General features: G+C 46.2%; 1 long non-coding RNA gene across 1 annotated transcript; it reads right to left on the reverse strand.

Annotated features, from left to right (window-relative positions):
* Nucleotides 1-7,602: 7,602 nt before the first annotated feature.
* Nucleotides 7,603-8,924, reverse strand: LOC125947086 (uncharacterized). Its single transcript, XR_007468125.1, has 2 exons — nucleotides 8,767-8,924; nucleotides 7,603-7,736 (listed from the first exon to the last, which is right to left on the reverse strand). It is a non-coding gene; the product is annotated as an uncharacterized LOC125947086 (long non-coding RNA).
* Between the last annotated feature and the right edge of the window lie 344 nt (nucleotides 8,925-9,268).

The following is a 9,268-nucleotide window of genomic DNA, read 5'->3' on the forward strand; positions in this document are numbered from 1 at the left end:
ATGCCTCTATGACTGCTGGTGTCTCTACTGAATCAAATGCTTTTTCATAATCTATGAAAGCCATAGAGAGAGGTTGATTGTACTCTGCAGATTTCTCGATTATCTGATTGATGACATGGATATGATCCATCGTAGAATATTCCTTCCTGAAGCCAGCCTGTTCTCTTGGTTGGCTGAAGTCAAGTGTTGCCCTGATTCTATTGGAAATTATCTTGGTGAGTATTTTATGTAATACTGATTGCAAGCTAATGGGTCTGTAATTCTTCAATTCTTTAACGTCTCCCTTCTTATGGATAAGTATAATGTTGGCGTTCTTCCAGCTCTCTGGTACACTTGAAGTTGTGAGGCATTGCGTATAAAGGGCCGCAAGCTTTTCAAGCATATCCCCTCCATCTTTCATTAAATCTACTTTTATTTCATTTTCTCCAGCCGCTTTTCCCCTGGTCATGTCTTTCAAGGTCCTTCTAACTTCATCGCTAGTTATTGAAGGAGCTTTTGTATCCGGCTCATCACTATTTCGAATGAAAGTAGCTTGGCTGTTTTGGGAACTGTACAGGTCAGTATAGAGTTCTTCCGCTGCTTTTACCATGTCATTTAAGTTGCTGATGATATTACCATGCTTATCTTTCAGTGCATACATCTTGCCTTGTCCTATGCCAAGCTTTCTTCTTACTGATTTCATGCTGCGTCCATATTTTACGGCTTCCTCAATCTTTCCCACGTTATAATTTCGAATATCCCTTACTTTCTTCTTGTTGATCAGTTTCCACAGTTCAGCGAATTCTATCTGATCTCTTGAGTTGGACACTTTCATGTTTTGACGTTTCTTTATTAGGTCCTTTGTTTCTTGGGAGAGCTTCCCTACTGGTTGCCTTGGTGCCTTACCTCCCACTTCAATTGCTGCTTGTGAGATCAGCCTAGTTACGGTTTCATTCATTGCCTCTATGTTATCTTCATCTTCCTGTTCTAAAGCTGCATATTTGTTTGCGAGCACCAGCCTGAATTGGTCTGCTTTCACCCTTACTGCGTCTAGGTTGGCCTGTTCCCCTTGACTAATTTCACTCTTTCTCTCTTCAAATTGAGAGAAATCCTAGACCTTACAAACCTATGGTCACTGCACTTTACCTTACCTAACACTTCAACATTCTGCACTATGCTTGGATCGGCAGAGAGTATGAAAGCTATTTCATTCCTTGTTTCTCCATTAGGGCTTTTCCAGGTCCACTTCCTGTTGCTGCGCTTCCTGAAGAATGTATTCATTATTCGGAGCCTATTCCTTTCCGCGAATTCTACCAACATCTCTGCTCTTGCATTCCTAGAATCGATGCCGTAGTTGCCAATTGCTTGCTCCTCAACCTGCTTTTTGCCCACTTTTGCATTGAAGTCGCCCATGACTACAATATACTGAGTTTGCACCTTTCTCATTGCTAATTCGACATCTTCATAAAACTGTTCTATTTCTTCATCATCGTGACTGGAAGTTGGGGCGTAGGCTTGTACTACCTTCACTTTGTACCTCCTATTGAGCTTTATTACGACGACTGCTACCCTCTCACTAAAGCTGTAGAATTCATCAATGTTGCCCGCTATGTTGTTGTGAACTAGAAATCCTACCCCGGATAATCTCTTATCTGGAAGACCTCTGTAGCAGAGGACGTGGCCATTAGTCAGCACTGTGTAAGCCTCACCAGTTCTTCTAACCTCACTAAGGCCAATAATATCCCAGGCAATGCCTGATAATTCCTCAAATAGTCCTGCTAAGCTAGCCTCACTCAAGAGGGTGCGCGTGTTGAACGTTGCCAGGTTCAGTTTCCATTGGCGGCCTGTCCGGACCCAGAGATTCTTAGCACCCTCTGCCACGTCGCAGGTCTGACTGCCGCCTTGGTCAGGTGCTCCGCAGCCACTGGGGACTGAGGGCCATGGGTTAATTGTCGGAGTCATGAGGGAGGTAGTGGCCGCATAGTGCACCAGGGAGGCCAATTCCTGTTCTGGTGAGGGAGGGACTTTGATGAAGCTTAGTGGGCCTACCTAGTTTGGTTGCACCTGAACTAGTACAGCCCCACTAGCTCTCGCCAATATTTTTTGCCGGTGTCAGGCACCACTCCATGCCTGAAAATGCAGGGGACTGGAGCAGGATTCGAGCTTACGACCTTCAAATTTGAGGTCGGGTGTTCTACCTCTGCTCCACGCCACCACGCCCTTTTTTTAAAGAGTACCTTATTGTTTTTGCACCAGTTTGAGAGTGAAAAAATGTATTTTTTGGAGGTCAATTCAGTCGTGAACGCTGGAGAAAGTCTTAAATAGCTTGAAGTCGTTGGCATACAAAGCCATGCTTCTTAGCACTGACAGAAAGCACGGAATGCAATACCAATTCAAACACTTTTGACGCAATGCAGTAGATATAGGCCAGTAGGTAGTAACTGCACTCCTAGCACCAGTTTTGTACACAGGAAATATTCATGCTACCTTCCGAGTGCTGGAAAATGTACTAGACTTTAGGGAACTATGGAATATGTTTGGGAGAATAGGGAAAGCTACGTTTCCACATGTCTTAAGCAGTGTGGGAGGAATACCATCAGCACCAGAAGAAAGGGAAGGTTTAAGGCGCTTCATACATTTGAAAACAAGGTCTTCGTAGACTGATAGCGTACACCCTGGGCCAGACTGAGAAGCAATTAGGTTTACTTGAAGCATCTTTTACACCATGTACAGAACAGAAATGTTCTGCAAAGGCAACAGCAGTGTTAAAGACAACAACACCATTTTCATCAAGAAGACATACATCTTCGGCACTCTCTTTAGAAGAATGACAGTGCACGTAGCTCCATAAATATTTTGAATTATGTGTCATGCCGGCTTCAACACATTCAATGTGGTCGTTGTGATAATAATAATAATAATAATAATAATAATAATAATAATAATAATAATAATAATAATAATAATAATAATAATAATAATCTTAGCTGTAACATGACATTTTAGCCAGCTTGAAAAAAGACTGAGGCCCGTACGCTAGAGCGTCAGACAGTCAGCTGTCTAGATCAGGAATTTGCAGGCTACAGAACACACACACGCACAAATACACACACACACACACACACACACACACACACACACACACACACACACACACACACACACACACACACACACACGCTTGCTTGCTTGCTCACTCGCAGAGCACGTCACACACGCACAAAGGGCAAGAACTGGGCAGTCGATGGGTGCACAACGCGCAAAAGCCCCGATTCAGTCCGGTCGCAAGAGTCCGAATGGCCAGGAAGGCGGATAGAAAGCTCTTTATGCCAGATATAAGCATGGATATGCGGTGTTGGACATACAGGTGGGATGGGGCTCAGGCTGTCCTGATCACTTGTTCAGACGGACTGAAGAATAAAGACGAGTGCTGTCCAGAAAGCCATCATGCACCCTTCAGAATAGACGGACTAGGGTAATGTGGCGCTGGTATTGCAGGGTGCACCACTTGAGGCCCTTGAGACGATCCTCGTAGGCTGGCATGGGCTTGCGACGACCAAAGAGATTGTGTGTTGACCGGCGCTGAACCACCTCGAGTTTTTCAGCGAGTTCCTCTGAGGAACTCGCTTCCTTTGAGGAAGTAGATTGGGCACACAGCAGTTTTGTTGTGGCTGATACTCATGGCATCACTTTTTTCACTGCTAATACAAAGTTTGTTATTACGGGCCCAGTCGTCCACCTTTACAAATAGTATTTATTTCAGGCGCATATGCTGCATATAAGCATAATCTTGCAGTGCAAGTGTCAGCTTGTAAATTAAACACATTCTGCGAAGATGCATTATGAACTTGTTTTGAGTTAATCTTTTGCCTGACTACAGTGAGTATAGTAGTATAGTATAGTAGTATATATATATATATATATATATATATATATATATATATATATAGTATAGTATAGTAGTAGTAACATAGTATCACAGTGAGACACATTTTAGCGCAAACTGAAAAGCACTGCTGACACCTTTTCCCTTTCCCCGCAATGCACTCACACCATCTGCTCTTGCCAATTAATCCTTATTTACTCAGCACATGCTGCTTCTCACGCAGGCATCGACGCAATCCTGTTGTACGCGGCTACATGCAGGTTGTGTGATGCAGGTTCTCCTATGCATCGCGCACTGTGCACATATTGCAAACATATTTCTTTTTGCAGTGCTCAAGTGCAAGGACACACAAACTCAAACATGATAGCGCTGTGTCACGGCTCCTTCAGTGCGTCACAGTTCTTGAGTGCTGCGCGAGCGATATATCTCCAGCTTGCCCTTAAGACGCCTGCACTTGAAAGAAGTGAGTAAAAGAATACTGTGAACCTGTACTGAAACAGACTTCACACGCCGAATGGAAGAGCGCACTGTCAGCGGAAACGGACGGCATGGCTGGAGATGTACTTCCCATTGTTCGGCTACTAGTGTCTTTCGCTTTCGAAAGTTATCTTTGCCGCTGGAAACAGCGCAGAGCTTGCCCGTTCAAGTTGAGTCACATCAGGCCACCTAATTCACACACGAAACACGCAGCGGTTCACCACCCGAAGTTGCACAGGGTTCATTCACCACATCACACACCACACGAAGTCAAGAGTGCCATACTTGAAATCGCTGCAGCGCCAAACGGAACTGAAAATTCATTTCCTTCGGCAGAGTTTCTCAGCTGGGCTCGTTCACTCGCCGGTTACGAACTCGCCAGGCGTGCTATGCCTACGCGTAATGTAAACAACATCGCCGGTAGACGAGTGCTGATTATCCAGACTTCGGCCTAAGAAAGCGTGTTTCCATTCGTTTCTAACACAAGAAAATATACATACAACAAGCACAGGCGTTGCCTCAATCATGATTCGGTGCGATGTTTTAGCAGATGATCGCATTGAGACCGCGTAACGACAGTCGGCGTCGTTCGAACTCGGCACGAATTCACGTCGCACTGCTACAACTCAGGGTCGTCGGTCGTGTCGTTGTCGGCCTAGTAACAAAACACTGTCAGGAACACTGTCGCGCTCGTCGTGCGTCCAAAGAACTCGCACCATCGTCCCTATCGGCGCCTTCTCATCGGCGGCCGCCATCAGGCGTAGCAGCCAAAGGCTTCTGATTGGCGGACGCCAGCGACGGGTTGCAGCCTCTGATTGGTGGACGCCGGCGTGGCGTCACCCCGCGTCGCCGATATTCTAGCATCGGCAGCCGGCAAAATCTCCACGCGTCAGGACACGTCACCCTGTTCGCGACTGATGCTCTTGACACATTTGACGCATTGCCGCGTGCCGACGCGTGCCGAAGCGTGCCAGTGGTTGGGTCATTACGCGGCGGCAGGAAAGTAAACTTGCCAAGCGCTCACATAGGCTCGAAGGCCAATTTGTTCAGTTAAGTGTGGATATGCAATCTCAAATGGTTTGTCTACGGCACTCGTGCATGCTAGCTTTTACAAGAACGCTTCCTTACAATACAAAGCATAAGAGTAAATTGGCCGAAACAAACAAGCATTTTTCAGAGCATGTAAAAACACTTTTGTTTTATTTACAGTAATAAATACAACAGATTGGTCAGGCGCATATTGCAAAAATGTAGCAGAACACCACGCAGAAGCTGACCATCATCCCAAACGACCATTCACCCCCCCCCCCCTTCCCCCTCCATGTTGCATATTTAGCTTAGGTCTCACCTTTCGGAGTTTCATTGTCTGCCTTTCGCCTCGCTTCTCTGCATTAACTCATTTCACGAGGAAGTGCAGCCGAGAAGTTAGGTAGAAACGGACCACCTTCGTTGTTAGTTGAGCAGCGTGTTCGCTGCAACCAGGTGGGGAGAATAGTGGGGATGGCGCCTCCGATAGCAGGGGCCTTCCGCGAGGAATGCGTGTTTCCTTACCTCGCGAATACACGCAAAATTTCCGCGCGACTGGCACGTCGAGACACTTTGCGTGTAGCATGTGTTGAACAACAGAAAGCTGTATCCGGAGTTTTTGATGTTGTTCTACTGTTTTCTCATTCACACTTTTCATCTAATTATAATATCTTAAAAGTACGTTAGATTAATTCATTCCGATTTATTATGTAATTACGTGCAATGGAAAAATAATCAGAGTATCTCCAAGCGACGGCAAACAACATGGTTCTGTCCAGCTACATGGAATTTGCATATTTTTAAATCTTGGTGCATGATAGTTGGGACACCCTGTATATCGTGCTTGAAATGCAGACCACGCATGTTTCATCCAATCTGCACGGTCAAAGTTCCGTTCCCATTACTTTCTTCGTTTTTCGTGTCGCGGAACATTGAATTAATGTGCCCTCTTTCACGCGACTGTACCCCGTACGACACTCAAACAGAAGTTGCGGCGACGGTTAGGCATTTTCGCCTACCTGGGACGTGGGCGACACGCAGAGACAGGCACTACACGGAACTGAAGCCGGCAGCAAGCAACGAAGTCGCAGCCAACCGACCGCCACTCCAGCGTAGAACAAAGAAGCACCCGAACGCGAGACAGCGAAACGGTCGGGTGGACTGGCGAGTTCAGGATGATGATGATTTAATGCCGTCCCCTTTGAAACGGGGCGGTGGCAAATAGTCACTTATCTTGCGTGATTTAATCAGGTATGCTATACATGCTGTTTATCTAGCATTTTTGTATACATTTCATTACTCTTTCTTTTTTCCTCAATATCTACCTTGTTCTTAAGAGACCAGACTAATAGATCAAATCAGGTCGTATCAATCTCCTTCCATGCTTTTTTTTCCACCAATACTCTAAACGACTCTTGCTTATCTCGACTGCTGACCGGTTGATGCTTCCGTCCACTATAAACCCACGCGCTTCTGGAAGGTGCACGTTACCTACGGTTCTCCCTGGGTGAATCACTTCACATTCCACTAAGATGTGTTGAGTGGTCTCCGGATCATTGCTGCAGCATACACATGCCTCATCTAGTTCCGAATACTTGTTCAGGTATGTTTTGGTACTTAGGCAACCAGCTCAAGCCCCAAATAGCAAGGCATTGCCTTTTGTGTCATCGTATAGATTTTCCTTTCTAATTTATTTCTTCTCATTCTTGTTGTCCCATTCATTGTCCTTTTTGTTTCCATTCTTTGCATCCAATTCACTGCCTCTATTTCTCTCACGTTATTATTGCGATAGCAATTATATGGACACTCAAAGCGGATTTCTGCCATCGGCGTCGCCGTCGCTGTCGCCGTCGCAGTGAGGTTCCGTATGACGTCAAGCGGCGATGAAATCCTAGCCGCGTGCCGTATGCTTTATGTGCGAGTGAAAGCGCGCCAGGGACGAGCCATAGAGAAAGCAATTCAATAAGAGGGGACACTCCCATAGGGCCCAGCGGCCGAATTGACTGCAGCGTGCCAAGCGGTGGGTGTCAATCACTTAAATCACTTCCGGTTTCGGTTTTGGGCGCGCGTATTTTGAACGCAAGCTAGCACGCCGGCTGCGCCCCCCCCCCCCTCCTTTTTATTTTTTGCTCTTCGTGCAGAATCGGTTTATTATTTAGTAAAAATGATTGCGAACGATCTCGTAAAGTCCCATCGAATCTGTGCCTCGTGCAATTTCAGAAAGAAGCAAGACCTTTTGTGCAATTAGGAAATATTTATTTTGCTGTATATAAAAGCCCGTTCCGCGCTTTTTGTGCGTTCATGCAACGTTGCGACACCAGCAGGTAAGGCAGCAGTTCCTGTATGAAGCTCCACCGGACGGCACCAGCTGAAAAAAAAAAGTAAAGTACAAGCATGTTACATTTGCAAGCATGTAACAGCATGTTACAAGCATGAGTCATTTTGGTATTTAGACATAGGAATACTGCGTGTAGAGGCGAAACGTGCGAAAGCAGTGAACGGGCGGCATTACAAACAAAAACAATTCGCTTTTACATACATGGCGTAGAAAATACCCGACTCTTCCCAAACAATACCATAAAATATGAAAACATCTGATTTCCAAGCGTTCCCCCATTTCCGGGCATTATTTCCTGCAATTTGGCAGCACAAATACACGGGCGACTTCGCGTTTCCAAAACTTGGCCTCGGGCGACGCGACGGTACGCTACATACATAGAGACGGACGCAACAGGCACTCAAGACAAATGCGTGGGTGCAATGCCCTTTTTCAGTCCTTTAGAAGACGTAATTTTCGAATTACAAGTTTCTGATATGTTCGTCGGCGTTATCTTTCGCGCGTTCTGCCGGCGCCAGCAGCACACCCCATGTTATCACTCTTGGCAATCGCCCATCGCGTTTTCAACAGGCGTGAGTACCGAAGGAAGGTGTATGTTGTGGCGGAGCCACAAAAAACGTCACAGACTTGTCCCTCTAAGATTCATTACACGCCAAACTAACTTTATCACCACGGCCGAGCTGCTTATCGCTAACTGCGTCACAGCGCGCTGTGCGGCCAGCGTGCCTCAAAAGTACCCCAGAAAGTAACGAAATTACTTTTCAGTAATGTCTGGCGTCAGAGAAAGCGGCACAAACTTCTCTTAGCAAGATGCACCAGACTACACACCACGGCTGAGTTCTCGCTAACTGCGACACGGCGCCTTGTGCAGCCAGTGTGGCTCAAACACCGAAATAAGTTACAATAGTCCCATAGGAAGCGTCGGAAACATGTCTCAGCACGATTCATTAACTCTAACTGCGCCAGGATGGCCGAGCTGTTTTTCGCTAACTGCGTCTTAAGTCTCGGTCCCGTGCCGTAAGCCTAATTGCGTCGTAGCCTGTGAAACAAGATTTCTCACCTTGCCGTAGTCCAATAGTGCAGTGGTGTCTTGTCCCAGTGTAGAAGGAACGCAAGAATACGCCGAGAGCCCAATAAACCAGGTTACATTTTAAAAAGAAAAAAATAAGGAGACAGACGGGTCGGCGTGCGCGAGCGCTCAAACGCGCGCGCAGCCATCCTCGCTGGCTTCGGGGGAGTGTCTAGTGGATGACGCATGTATCTGGCGTGTCATTGAGTTGTGGCTAGGTATGGCAAGTAAAATAAGTCGCAAAGCTTCAGTTGATTTATACGCAAAACGTTTTAGTTTTCGCGGCAAAGAATTAAAAAAATAAATCAATGCCTGTTAACTTAAGTTCACTTTCTTTTTTTTTTTTTTTTTGATGCTCGCGGCAGCTAACGTTCGGTGTCAAAAGTATAGCGTGACGTATGGTGACGTGTTTCCTGTTGCCAGTTTTTGCCGAGTGTCCCCTCTTGTTGAATTGCTTTCTCTGTGGACGAGCACTATCACGGGGAGCGAACGC

Source organism: Dermacentor silvarum, chromosome 7 (assembly GCF_013339745.2).
Source record: "Dermacentor silvarum isolate Dsil-2018 chromosome 7, BIME_Dsil_1.4, whole genome shotgun sequence".
Taxonomy (NCBI): Eukaryota; Metazoa; Arthropoda; class Arachnida; order Ixodida; family Ixodidae; genus Dermacentor; species Dermacentor silvarum.